The 14885-nt window shown below is 37.5% G+C and overlaps 1 protein-coding gene across 19 annotated transcripts in view; it reads left to right on the forward strand.

Moving 5' to 3' along the window:
- TRERF1 (transcriptional regulating factor 1) overlaps window positions 1–14885 on the forward strand; it is a 323931-nt gene that overhangs the window by 150695 nt on the left and 158351 nt on the right. The window lies entirely within an intron of this gene.

A 14885-nucleotide genomic window follows, 5' to 3' on the forward strand; every position in this document is an offset into this window, starting at 1 on the left:
AAAGCCCACATCTGATGATGTCCCTTCTATACCTCAGTAAAGCCCAGTGGCTTCCTTTTACTTTAGGATCAAATTAAATTCCTCAATTTGGCATTTAAAGCCATTTATGATCTAGACACCCTCCCCCCAACCTGTCTTTCAGTCTTATTTTATGTATACCCCTTAATATATACTGTGTTCCATCCAAACTGGCTTTTTAACCCCCTTATCCATAGCACTCTATTTCCTCTCTGTGTGTCTGGGATATTCTTCTTCCTCATTTCCATGTCTTAGAATACTCATTTTCCTATCAGAAAGAAAAATGCCATCTTCTAAATGAAACCTTTTCCTGATCCCTTTAGCTGGTAGTACCTTTCCCCAAATCACCCTTTATCTGTTTTGTACATACTTGTATAATATATATTGTGCCCCCTGGCTAGAGTCATCTTAAGGGCGAGGGACTATTCCATCATTTTTTTGTTTGTTTGTTTGTCTGTATTTCCACTGCCTGCCTAACGACCACAGTGTCTGCTTGGCACGTATTTTATGCTAAAGTAATGCTTGTTGATTGATTTATTGATTGTCCAATGTTTCCTCTGGATAGGTGCCTGATCTCTGTTCTACTTATTGACTGAGTAGTTCATTCATTCATTCATTCAACAGTTACTTATTTCATGAGGCATTCTCCTTGCTGGTAAGGGCTGGCCATCCTGGAAATCCTTGAATGGGACAGTAATGTGGAAAGCACTAATCCTGGCAGGAGGCAGAACCATGATGTGAGGGGCATGTAGGACTGAGAAGTGGGAAAGATAATTGAATCACAAGAAATGTGTTTTGAGTCTTGGCTTTACCCTTCACTTAGCTGGTTAGCCTTCCATGGGCCTCAGTTCCATCTTCTGTCCAACTGAGAAGGTTTGACTTGATTGATCCTTCCTCTGAGGTCAGACAGTCTGTGATTCAAGTATTTCTATCTTTTCCTTATTAGTGCTTTCTTTCTTTGACCAGGTGAATAATTCTTAATTCAACAGTCCGGGAGGCAATACAGTGCCTTGCACATAGTAGATAATAAATGTTTGTTGGATTCGATTGGTTTGAATTGGGAAGCAAAAGGAAGTGGTTATCTTTTGGATCCCATGTCTTCAATGTGGAATTAATAGCTGTAACGGAATTTTATCTTCATTTTTCAAGTTTTATAAATAACTTTTTTTTAAAAACACCATAGTAAGTCCACCGATAGCATATTTGTGTTTCTGTCTTCTTGAAGACTCCAACATTGACTGTTTACATCTTTTGTTATCTTGGCCAGTTTCCTGGGTATGAGGTGAAACCTCAGAGTTGTTTTGATTTATCTCATCTTATTGGTGATTTGGATTCATCTTTCATATGTACATTACTTTTTGGGGTAATTTTTCTTTTGAGGCATGTTTGGTCAAAAGATATGAACAGATACCAATGGAATTAGGTTTCTTGGTAGACAAAGTTTGTAAAGTTAAACAAAGTGAACCTAGTACACCATGACAGTTATGAGCAGCCTGTCCTTCCCCAATGCTCTTATAATTCTAGAGGAGAGTAGTTGGGTTTCATCCTCATTTTAAAGGAAAGAGAAAAGCATTTGAACATAAGGTGTGGGAAAAGCAAATGCTTTCTGTAAACTAATCAAAAGGCATGACCTTAGCACCTAATTTTTCCAGCAATATGGAGCAAATTTTTCCTTTCCAAAACAGCCCAAGCTTGTTCTGCTGCTAGGATTGCTAAAAGGTGTATAAGCAGGTTTTTTTCCTTCCCACATAGGGTAACCCCAAAACCAATCAGTCATTACAGTTTATTCAGTCCTGACTCGTGCATCCGCAGTTTGACAACCTGGACAGTGGGCACTCATACTTGTAGAAACAACTGTGTTTTGGAGCTGCCAAAAAGTATGCTTTTTAAAGCTTCTTTACCAGACTGATTTAAAAAGAACAGCAAACATCCAACAACTGGGGACCTGAAAAACGTAAACACAGCATTACTCATTTTGCTTTAAGTTCAAGTACTCCCTAGATACTGGCCCTGCTTGGCAGTACTCCAAGCAGGTAGTATCTTTTAGCCATCTGTTGATTAAACCTCAGCCTCTTGAGAGTCCATGGGCTCGAGAAAACTACTTCTTATCAAGTAGGAATTTCTCTTGGACGTAGATAGGGTGTTGGTCTTCAGTCCTGAGGCTAACGGGGACTTGGCAAGATGATCTGGCGAGGCCGCTGCTTTCATGCCAAGGAATATCTAAAACCAGTGTTTCCCAAAAAAATTGAGGAGTGTTCCCAAATCTTAGTGTAGTTTAAAGCTTTAATAGTTGGGGGTTTTTTTGGAGGTTTTTTTTGGTTAAGCAGTGGGGTTAAATGACTTGCCCAGGGTTACACAGTAAAGTTTTAATAGTTTTAAACTGCATTAAGACTTTGGGAAGATCTATCAATGCTATTGAGGTGTCCTATAATTTTATGCTAAAGATTCTAAGACTCATCATATAAGATTCAATTCAGTGTTCTAGACCAGGGGATTCTTCTTCAAATTCTTTTTGGTGATGGACCATCAGAGAGTATGAAATGTTTGGTCTTGGACCATCTGACTATGAAATGGTGTTATAGAAATCATATTTTTCAGGAAAACAAAAGAAATTAATCCTTCTGCTGAAAATTACTGTATGAAATTTGTGCTTTTAATAGCTGTATAATTTCATAGAAGGCAGCATGGCACAATACTTGGATTTAGAAGAGTAATCATTAATGGACTGATGTCAGGTTGGAAAGATGTTTCCAGCGGAATTCTCAGTGATCATTGCTTGGTCCTGTGCTGTTAACATTTATATTTATGATTTGAATAAAAGTGTAACTGTTACGCATATCAGATTTGCAGCTTATATAGGTAGTAAGTATAGAGAACCAGTTGAATGAGATTTACGACAGCTAACATCCAGTTCTATAGAATCATGTATTTAAATATGGAAGAGACTTAAAAGGTATCTGGTCTAAACATCTAATTTTTAAAAAAAATTATTTATTTTTAGTTTTCAACATTTACTTTTTTAAAATTTTGAGTCCTAAATTTTTGCCCTCTCACTCCTCCCTCCTCCCCAAGACACCATGCAGTCTGATATAGGCTATGCATATATAATCACATTAAACATATTGCCACATTTGTCATGCTGTAAAAGAAGAATCAGAACAAAAAGGAAAAACCATGGGAAAGAAAAAACAAGAACAAAAAAAAAGCAAGTAATATGCTTCAATTTCCATTCAGACTCCATAGTTCTTTCTCTGAATGTGGATAGCATTTTTCATCATGAGTCTTTTGGATTGTCTTAGATCATTATATTACTGAGAAGAGCTAAGTCTATCAAAGTTGATCATTGCACAATGTTGCTGTTACTGTGTATGATGTTCTCCTGCTAACCAGCTAATTTTAAAGAGGAGGAAGACGGAAGAATAGAGAGTTTAGGTGATCCCAGGGTCATACTAGTAAGAGGCTGACTCAGGATTTGAACCTAGCTCTTCCCCCACTCCAAGTCCAGTGCCTTATGCCATGTTATCTCCAGAGTTTTGATTCAAAAATGTCCTGATAGCCTAGAATGGGAATTTTAACCTGGAATTTGTGAACTTGCTTTTAAAAAAAATTTTAATAGCTATTTCGATAAAATTGTTTTCCTTTGTAACATATTTATTTTATGCATTCAAAAATTATTCTGAAGAGTCCTAGACTTTACCAGCCTGCCAAAGGTAGCAGGGGTAAGGAGTGGGGGATCTGTGAGTTGGGGGGGTCCATTACAGAAAAAGAGTTAATTTTCAATGTAGAACAGTGGACTGGAATCAGTAAGGTGATTTTGGAACCTTCATCGTGGAATCATGGAAGAGGTGACAGGGATTAGTAATGAATTGGTGCTACAGGGATAAAACCATTATGGATACCAACTTTTACTGCATGGGGCTCAAACTCTCAGTCTCATCCACATCTATACCATGTTCTAAACACTGGACTAATGGACAAAGTGTCACTAGTCAATTTATTCTTCAAACCTGCCATTCCTCAGAAATGTTTGTATTGCTTTATGTTAAGTGTCTTTTAATTCTTTTCTATGACTGTTTTGTGGGATTTAATGAGGTTGATGGAGAGATGGAAGGGTAAGATATTGTTATCCTGATATACTGAATCAAAATAGTTTTTCATGGAAAAAGGCAATAAATATGACCTAAAGTTCTCTGTTTGAGATCAGCATGTTACAGCATAACCTGTCAGTGAGATCCATGCTAGTTGGAATATTTTGAAGTGTTAGAAGGTCATTGTTGGCTTATTATTACACAAGAGATGGCAGCCATCACCAATCACCAAATAAGGAAAGAGCAAGGAATGATAAGTTTAAAAGTTAAGACAAAGCTACTAGAAACATGTTGTTTAGAAGAGTTTTCTCACAGTGAGTTAGATGAAGTGCTGAAATGGGCGAATAGGGGTAGGAGGAAGGAATATTCTTGAGGATCTTTAGGAATAAGGGTGGCACCACCCACCTTTCCAGAATGATTTAGGTAAAGTCTACCTGAAGGATGACTGGATGAACCTTCAATTTCCTCATCTTTAAAATGAGAATGATAATCTTTGAACTAAGTGCTTCATAGTATTATTATGAGAAAAAGTGCTTTGTAAACCTTAAGGCATTGATCAATCAATTAATTAATTATGAATTCTTATTCAGTATTGTGGTTTTGGATTGGCTTCTTAGACTGAATTTCTTTCTCACGTGAAAACTTTGCATCTTGGTCCTGTCATATTAGAATTTTCATGAGCAGAAAGACTCCTTTTAAGCTGATTTTTAATAAGGAATTGGAGGAAAAAAATTCCCCTTATTACTAGTGTGGTTTGGATTTTCTTATGGTGAAAATTTAGTTAGTTAGTGATGGAGGATTTAAGTTAGCCAGCAAAAACAAGAGTCTACTCTATCTAGAGGTTTTAGAAGGAAATAAGGAGGATTTTCTGTGTGGATAAAATCTCAAGAGAGGTTTCCTCCCTCTGTTTTTCTGGTTTTTATTTCTCAGTGCCCCTCCTGGGCCAGGAATGCTACCATTTGTCAGTAGATCATGGTAGGTATTTGACATTGTGACATAAAGTAGTGAACTTGGTATCAGGTGATATGGATTCAGATGCTGGTTCTTATATTTCATTAGTTTTATAACTTTTTACTTTGTATGTGTTTTGTATATGGCGTCTTCGCCTCCACTTGTTTTTGACTTAAAAAATTTTTTTTTGGCTTTTTGGTGAGACAGTCTGGGTTAAGTGACTTGTCCAGGGTCACACAGCTAGTGTCAAGTGTCTGAGGCTGGATTTGAACTCAGTCCTCCTGACTCCAAGGCAGGAGCTCTATCCACTGAGCCACCTGACTTTTAAAATTTTTAAGAAAAAAATTCTGATCCTAACCAACATCAAAGCAAATATTTCTGTACACATAGAAGAGAAAAAGAGGCTTGCATATGAAACTGTGAATCTCTGTTATACTCAGCTTCTTTTTCTTTTTAAGTATGTAGTAAATTCATCATGTAACATTCAGAGCTGTCCTGCTGGGCTGTCGTTCCTTCTGGGCTTCCTTCTGTTCTCTTCGGTGTATTTAGAAAAAATGCTTCAATGACCCACTTTTTTTCTCCATCTCTATCTCCAACGGCCGCCTCATTCCCACTTCACCCCCCCCACCCCGCCCATTGGGGGGGGGGGAAGAAAAACAAAATCCTACTTGTAAATCTCTGTAGTCAAACAAAACAGATTCCTTCATTGACCATATCAAAAAACGTCTCATTCGGCATCATCACTCTGTTGGGAGAGGTGCTTGCTTCATCATTGGTCCTGTGCTATCATGGGTTGTCATTGGCGTTGATTCTTAAGTCTTCTATAGTTGTGTGTTTTTGTAGTTTGTTGTTGTTATTGTATAAATGTGTCATTAACTTTGTAACTCCTAGTACAGTACCTTGCACGTAGTAGGTGTTTAATAAATGTGTTCTGAAATAAATTAGAAAAATAACTTTAATCTTCTGAGCCACAGTTTCCCTGTTGGGCAAAATGGGGTTAATAAGACTTGAATGATTTACCTTTTGGACTGGAGAGCACAGTGTAAGGGGATGGGAGATGGACCTGAGATTTCACTGATACAGGGAACTCTTGCATTTGTGATACTGTCCTATAATTGTATCCCAAAGTATCCTATAAATGTGAGCTATTGGAGACTGCCTTGTTCTCTTTTTTCATCATGCTGTATTAAGGACGTCCTTCAGTAGGTAGATAGTAAGTACCCTGCACTCAGAGCAGCAGTTCTCAAAGTGTTCTCCAGAGACTCCCTGGAGTCCTTAAGACTCTTTGGGGGGGGGCAGGTAGGTGGCGCAGTAGATAGAGCACCAGCCCTGGATTCAGGAGGACCTGACTTCAGATTTGGCCTCAGACATATAACACTTACTAGCTGTGTGACCCTGGGCACGTCACTTAACTCCATTGCCCAGCCTCCCCCCCCCCTCCAAAAGACCCTTTAAGGGGATTTAGAAAGGTCAAAACTTTTTATAATACTAATATGTTATTTGTGTCTTAAAATACTCCATTTTCCAACTATATATCTTTGAGACTGTATATTCTTCATATACTTCAACCAAAACAACAGATCAGAGCAGATTGAATGCAGAACAAGACAGAAGAATTTGTCTTCTCTGAAGCCAGACATTAAAAGAGATTTGCAGAAATGTATAAAACAAATGACACTTTTCTCACTAATTTTTTTTTGCTTTGGAAAATACTATTTTTCATAAAAATGTTATATGTATGTCAACATGTAATAGGTTTATTGTTTTTAAATTAATTCATGAATATTAAGTATATTTAAATATTAAATATAATAAATTATGTTTAAGATATGTACATATATAGCTATATTTAATATGTTTGTAATTTTATAAATTTTATATTTATTATTTAAGTAATATATTCACAATATATTTTAAAAACATTTATCAGTTTTATTTTCTTAAATAGTAAATTTCAGTAGATATAACCCACATAAACAGAAGCCTTTTGGGGTCCTTAATTTTAAAGAGGGTAATGGGTTGCTGAGACCAAAAAAGTTTGAAAACTGATGCTGTGTTCTAGGGGTCTGGAAAAACCTGAGTTCTGTAGCTGCCTATCTTTGTGACCTTTGGTAACTGACATAAACCTCTATGGGTCTCAGTGTCTTCATTTGTGGAGCCCGGGTGAAGGTTTGGGCTGGTGGTGAGATAATCTTTCAAATTCCTTCCAGCTCTCACATTCCATGATTCTCTGAAGATGTCTGGGAGGCATTCTCTTAGATCTAGTGCCCATGCTGACATGTATCAGTCAGTGGAAAAAATTAATCCCTGTGGTATCACATGCCTTCTAAGTGATTCATAAAAGAAATCAATCCAGTATATTTCTGTTCAAGATAGAAAGCATTAAGCATCTAATAGGATTAAGAAGAATCTGGTATGACTTCCCTCTAAAACGCAAATGCTGTACCACTTTTAATTGTAATGACAGAATTAAATTCCTCATCTTAAATTAGATTTTCAAGTAAACTTCATTTGGACCTAAATTACTCAAGGTGATTTAAATAAATAAATCGATCTATTTCCATGTTGTTCCTCTTGGCCTTTCAGTTTTAACCATAAAAGGAACCCCGGAAGAAGAGATAAAGCAACCTCTCCCGCTTTTTTACAGAGGTGGAGCACTTTGAGTTTGGAACATTGTATAATTTGTCACATTTTGTTGATATGTTGGTTGGTTTTGCAGCTTTTTTTTCTTTTTAAAAGTTTTTTATTCATTTTTAACTTACATACAAAAAACAACAAAAAAAGAACATTTTCATGTACACAATATGACATAAAGAGAGGCTTCAGTATCTGTTTCAGACTTTACTTTTTTTGAAAAAACTGTAATAAATACTACACATTGTTTTCAAAGCTACCCTGTTTTTCTGTGCATCCTTCTAAGTTTTCTTTTATTGTCTTGTGCTCTTTTTATTTTTTTCTTCCATTCTCCTCACCCTGCTGTAGAGAAGCCTACAATTAAACACACACCAAAAAAACCATACTGTACATATTTCTGTTTAATAGTTCTTTCTCTGGAGGTGGATTGCATCTTCCTTCATAGGTCCTTTATAGTTGTTTTGAGTAATTATGATTCTCAAGATGAATTAGTCAAAATTGTTCTTCCGATAATATTTCTGTTACTGTGTATTATTATGTTCTCTTGGTATTGCTCACTTCACTTTTCATTATTTCATGCAAATCATTCCATGTTTTTCTAAAATTATCCAGCTCATTATTTCTTATAGCACAGTAGTAGTATTCCATCACAATCATATACCACAACTTATTTAGCCATTCCCCGGTTGAAGGGCATTTATCATTTTAGCGAATCTTATAGGTGTACGAGGATATTTCGAAGTCATTTTAATTTGCATTTCTCTGATCAGTAATGATTTAGAGCATTTTTTCATATGACTACATTAGTTTTGAATTCTTAATTTAAAAAAAAAAAACAACAAACTACCTGTTCGTATCCTTTGACTTTCTTTCTTTTTCTTTTTTTGTATTGGGAAGGAGATGGGAGAGGAATCTATCAGAAAATGTTGGTGATGTAATAAAAATAAAAACTATCTATAAAAGTACATTACTTTAAAAAAAAACCTAGAGAAGGGAGAGGGTAGGAAGGGAACAATGGGAAGTGACAGTGATGTTTAAAAAAAGAGGTGGGGGGATTTAGCAGGACCTGGACTTTTGCTTTTATTGGTATAGGGAATTCGCCCAGGGTGAGGAAACATCCCACTCCCTTTGAAGATCATTTAGCACCACCAGCTTACTGTCTTAAGGGGTCCCTGGAGCACTGAAAGGTTAGGTGACTTGTCCTGGGTAACAGTGCCAAGTCTGGCTCTCATGCCACTGCTCCATGAAACATTAAAAAATTAAAAAAAAAAAGAAAGAACTTTCAAAGTTCATTTGACTTACCTAAGGTCAACAAGCTGTTAAGGGGTGGAGGCAGAATTTGAATCCAGATCTTTTTAATTCTGCTTTGTCTGATGTGTTAAGGATGTATCTCAACTCTGAAAAAAAAAATTACTGATAGCTAGCCTTTATGTAGCGCTTTAAGGTTTTACAAAGAATTTTACAGGTGTTAATCTCATTTTATTCTCACAATAATCCTAGGAGTTAGGTACTGTTATCATTCCCCTTTTACAAGTGAGAAAACAGAGGCAGAAGAGATAAGATAATTTGTCCAGTGTTATACAGCTAGGAAATGTCGGAGTAGGATTTGAACTCATGTTGTTTTCTATCACTGTTCCATCTTGGTGCCTCTGAACTTGTATATCACAAATTAGCTTGTACAGTTGTTTACTCCTTAATCTGTATTGATTGGGTAAGTCACTGAACCTCTGCTTACCTCAGTTTCCTCATCTGTAAAATGAAGATAATAATAGCACCCACCTCCCAGGGCTGTTGTGTGGATCAAATGAAATGATAGTTGTAAAGGGCTTAGCACAGTACCTGGCACAGTGAATAAGTAGATAGATATTCATATGTCTTTTGTATTCTTCCAGTCAGTCAGCAAAGATTTATTAAATTCCTTCTGTGTATTAGACAGTGTACTAGGCACTGAAAATCAAAGAAAAAGAAGGAAACAATTTGGGAAGGCTCAGGAATTCTGTAGTCTCTGATGGACCTTACAGATGGGGAGATTCTCTCTGCTGATGCAGGCCATCACCTTCTCCACAGTTTAAAGACTGAGAGTTGCCTAGGGCACTGAAAGGTTAAATTACTTGCCCAGGGTCACATACTACATGTTCACACTTGAACTCAGGTCTTTCTGGTTTCAAGGCCTGCTATCCATTTTCCAGCTGCAGTAGGAAACCTTAAATAAGAACATTTCATTTCCTTTGAGCAGCACTAGTAAAAGTTGACAGATTAGTGGAAAGGAGGGGCATTGGAACTCAGAACTCAAAATTCAGGGTTGGGATGGTCTGTAAATTTCCATTATCCATGACCTCTGGCTTCCTTTGCTGCTGCTAAGAGAGTTAGCTTTTCTTATGATTTGAAAGCCAGAGTTGATGCAAATTCGTTTTAGGTGTTTTGCCAGAATGTGGAATATTTGTGAGGAAAATTACCTACTCTATTACTAGGATAGTAGAAGACTTAATGGGGATTTAACTACTCTGAGTTACTATAGGGTAGTGGTTCCCAACCTTTTTCCAGTGTGAGGAGGCCTTTTATTTTTCATTTACTTTGTATATGAAATTTTGTTGATTTTGGTTTTTTATATAAGCAGTTTTCTAGCATGCTCCTTCTTTGAACCTTCCTTGTAACAAAGGAAAACATAAAACTGTGGGACAGAGTGATCTTTGTAATATTCTACACTCATGAAGGACCCCATTTTATTGTCAGAAAATTTCTCCAACATCCTCCATAATATTTCTATTATTTTTTAAATAATTTATTTTATTTATTAATTTATTTTGAATTATCAACAATCACTTCCATAAGCTTTTGAGTTTTAAATTTTTCTCCCCTTCCCTCTCCACCTCCCTTCCCAAGACGGCATGCAACCTGATATAGCCTATACATACACATTCCTATTAAACAGATTTTCACATTAGTGATGTTGTAAGTAAGAATTAGAAGCAATAGGAGCAACCACCAGAAAGAGGAAACAAAACACAACAGAAGAAAAAAAAGTAGCAAATAGTATGCTTTGATCTGTATTCAAACTCCGTAGTTCTTTCTTCTTGGTAGACAGTATTTTCCATCATGAGGCCTTTTGGGGATGCCTTAGATCCTGGTATTGCTGAGAAGGGTTAAGTCTCTCAATATTAGTAATCGCCCAACATAGCTGTCATTGTGTACAATGTTTTCCTGGTTCTGCTCACTTTTCTCAGCATCAGAACATACAGGTCTTTCCAGGTTTTTCTGAAGTGAGTCTGTTCATCATTTCTTGTAGCACAATAGTATTCCATTACATTCATTTACCACAGCTTGTACAGCCATTCTTCAGTTGATGGGCATTTTCTCAATTTCCAGTTCTTTGCTGCCACAAAAAGAGCTGCTATAAATATTTTTGTACATGTGGGTCCTTTTCCCATTTGTATGATCTCTCTGGGATATAGCCCTAGAAGTGCTATTGCTGGGTCAGAGGGTATGCACATTTTTATAGCCCTTTGGGCATGGTTCCAAATTGCTCTCCAAAATGGTTGGATCATTTCACAACTTCACCAACAATGCATTAGTGTTCCAATTTTCCCACATCTCCAACATCTATCATTTTCCTGTTTTGTCATGTTGGCCAATCTGATAGGTATTATGTGGTACCTCAGAGTTATTTGGATTTGCATTTCTCCAATAAGTAGTGATTGAGAGCCTTTTTTCATATGACTATAGACAGCTTTAATTTCTTCATCTGAGAACTGCCTGTTCGTATCCTTTGACCATTTATTAATTGGGGATAGTTGTATTATCAGTATCCTAGATATAGGGCTAGAAGCAACCTCAGAGGGCCTGAAAATTTCAACCCTGAAAATTTATAGATGGAGAACCTGAGGCTCCAGGAGGATTAATGATTTGCTGGAAGTCACAGAGTTAAGTAAGCATCAGAAGCAGGATTTGATCCCAGGGCTTCTGACTTCTGAGCCTTTGCCCTTCCTCAGTACCACAGTGCTCATTAACATCTATTATTTATGTTTTTGGTTTTTTTTTTTTTTGGCTAGGCAGTGGGGTTGACTTGCCCAGAGTTACACAGCTAGTAAGTGTCATGTGTCTGAGGCCAGATTTGAACTCAGGTCCTCCTGAATCCAGGGCCGGTGCTCTATCCACCTAGCTGCCCCCATTTTATATTAATTTTGTGCAAATTTAGCCTCCCCCCTGCTTCACCCCTCCCACCCCCCATGGAATGTAAGCTTCTTCGGAGCAGAGACTGTTATTTTTTAATTCTCATGGCCTAAAAAGTACAATGAGGATGCTTTCAGTTACTTTATCTCGCCAGGCTTTTGTTCCTTTAGTACTTTTAGATAGAAAACCCCCAGTTTAGGGAAGACCTACGCATGTGAAGAGATGGGAGAAACCTTTGAGTTTTTCCTTCACCTATCCTCCCCACTCTCAACTGTGCATCCCCCCTACCCCCCCAGATTCTGCATACATACTTAAGGATTGATCTCTTAGACAGTTACCTTCTTTGTACAGATGGAATTAATAGTGGAAATAACATTGGACTTGAGTATCAGTCCAGGCTGGTCAGAGCCATGGTTAGCCAGTAAACATTTATTAAGCATCTACTATATGCCAGGGACTATGCTAAGTGCTAGGGATAAAGGCAAAAGACAGTTCCTGCCCTTGAGGTGCTCACAGCTTAATGGAGGGGAGGGGGGGAGGAGGGAGCAGATGAGACAATAACCACGCAACTGTGTACATACAAATTTTATTTTTATATATATATATATGTGTATGTGTGTATATATCTATATCTATATCTATATGATAAATTGGAGATAACCAACATTATGGGAGATTGGGAAAAGGCTTTAGCAACAGCTTAGATAATGGAGGATGAGAAGTAGTAAGGAATCCAGGATGACTCCTAGGTTGTGAGCCTGAGAAACTGGGAGGATGGTGTTGTTCCCTACAGTAATCTTTGAAGAAGAGAGTTTTCCCAGCTGACAGGATTAGAGGGAAGCCAGGAAGGCAGGAGACAGATGAGGAGGGAGAGCATTCTAGGGGCCAGGGCCAGCCCCAGAGAAAATGCCAGGAGCCCAGAGTTGGAGTGGCTTGTTCTATCAATAAGGAGGCTGTTATCACTGGATTGTAGAATAAGGAGAATGGGTGGGGTGGGATGGAAAGTGGAGGTTCCTTTAGAAGACATTTAGAACACAACTTTGGGATAAATTATGAATTGTTACCTCATTGGTAGCTCTTTGCTGATCATGTTGGTTTGTTTCCCATATCTTAGTTCTCTAATTAGAGGGTCAAGTACCAAATTAACTATCGCTTCCACACGGTGCAACGTGTACGCCTCTGTGTACAGGAGATACTTGGTTAAACCTGACGTTTTTGAATGAATGAAATGCTTTGGAATAGACTGGTGTGTAGAGCAATAGCATAGGGAACAGCTGCATGTTCTGACCATGAATGAGGAGCTGTAATTGAAATGACTTCAATTACAATATGTACAGGAGATTGTGGATTTCATTAGGCAGTGCAGATGGCACCATTGATGATGATCAGAGTGGGGTGTGTGTGTGTGATTTAATAACTAATATTAATTGCAGTCTTTTGTATGCCAAGATGAGGCTTCTAACCCACCACCTGTAGGACAACACTGAGGGCCAAATGTGGAATTTTTTTTCCCAGAGCTTTGTTGGATAATACTGTTTATCACATCATCCCAGCATGATCATAGGGTCAGAGATCTAGACTTGGGAAGTCAGAGCCTTCTAACAATCAATCCATCAACATTTATTAAGTGCCTATTATGTGCCAAGCACTGTGCTGAATGCTGGTAATATAAAAAGAGGCAAAAGATAGTTCCTGCCCACAAGGAGTTGACAATCTAACGAGAGAAACAAATACTCACAAAGCAAGCTGTCTATAGGATAAATAGGATATAATTAAAAGAGGGAAGGCACTGGAGTTAAGAGAGGTTGAGAAAGACTTCTTATAGAAGGTAGGATCGTATAGTGTGGTATATTAGTGGAATAGGTTAGGTATCGAGGACACAATAGTCAATGACTATAATAGTCTACTATTTGATAAATCCAAAGACCTCAGCTTTTGGGATAAGAACTTACTATTTGACAAAAAGCTGCTGGGAAAACTGGAAAAGAATATGGCAGAAAATAGGCATAGACCAAAATCTCACACGATTAGGTATAAAGGCTGATACCATAAGTAAACTGGGAGAGCAAGAAATAGTTTACCTGTCAGATTTATGGAGAACAGAAGAATTTATGACCAAACAGGAGATAGAGAACATTATAAATGAAAGGCAAAATAGATAATTTTGATTACATTAAATTGAAAAGTTTTTGTACAAAGCCAATGCAACCAAAATTAGGAGGGAAGCGGAAAACTGGGAAAGAATTTTTATGACCAGTGTCTCTGATAAGGGCCTCATTTCCAAACTATATAGAGAACTAAGTCAAATTTATAAGAATACAAGTCATTCTCCAATTGATAAGTGGTCAAAGGATATGAACAGGTAGTTCTCAGATGAAGAAATTAAAGCCATCTATAGTCATATTAAAAAGTGCTCCAAATCACTGTCAATTAGAGAAATGCAAATTAAAAAAAACTCTGAGTTACCATATCACACCTATCAGATTGACCAACATGACAAAACAGGAAAATGATAGATGTTGAAGAAGATGTGGGAAAATTGGAACACTAATGCATTGTTGGTGGAGTTCTGAACTGATCTTGGAGAACTTGATTTTGGAGAGCAATTTGGAACTATGCCCAAAGGGTTATAAAAATGTGCATACCCTTTGACCCAGCAATAGCACTTCTAGGTCTGTATCCCAAAGAGATATAAAAATAGGAAAAGTACCCACATGTAGAAGGTAGGATTTTAGTTGGGACTTAAAAAGAAGTCAGGGAAGTTAATCATTGGAGTAGAGAAGAAAGAATGTTCCAGGCATGGGACACAGCCAGGAAAAATGGCTGGAGCAGACAGACAGAGTGTGTTGTTCATGAAACAGCCATGAGGTCAGTGTCACTGGATCAAAGAGTGAGGGAGTGAGGTGTAAAGTAGAAGGAAGCTAGATTGTGAAGGTCTTTGACTACTAAACAGATCATTGTGTATTTGTTCCTGGGGACTGTAAGAAGTCACTGGAGTTTATTGAGTAAGGGGTGACAGAAACA

The sequence above is a fragment of the Phascolarctos cinereus genome, unplaced genomic scaffold (genome assembly GCF_003287225.1).
Source record: "Phascolarctos cinereus isolate Bilbo 61053 unplaced genomic scaffold, phaCin_HiC Scaffold_5;HRSCAF=322, whole genome shotgun sequence".
NCBI lineage: Eukaryota > Metazoa > Chordata > Mammalia > Diprotodontia > Phascolarctidae > Phascolarctos > Phascolarctos cinereus.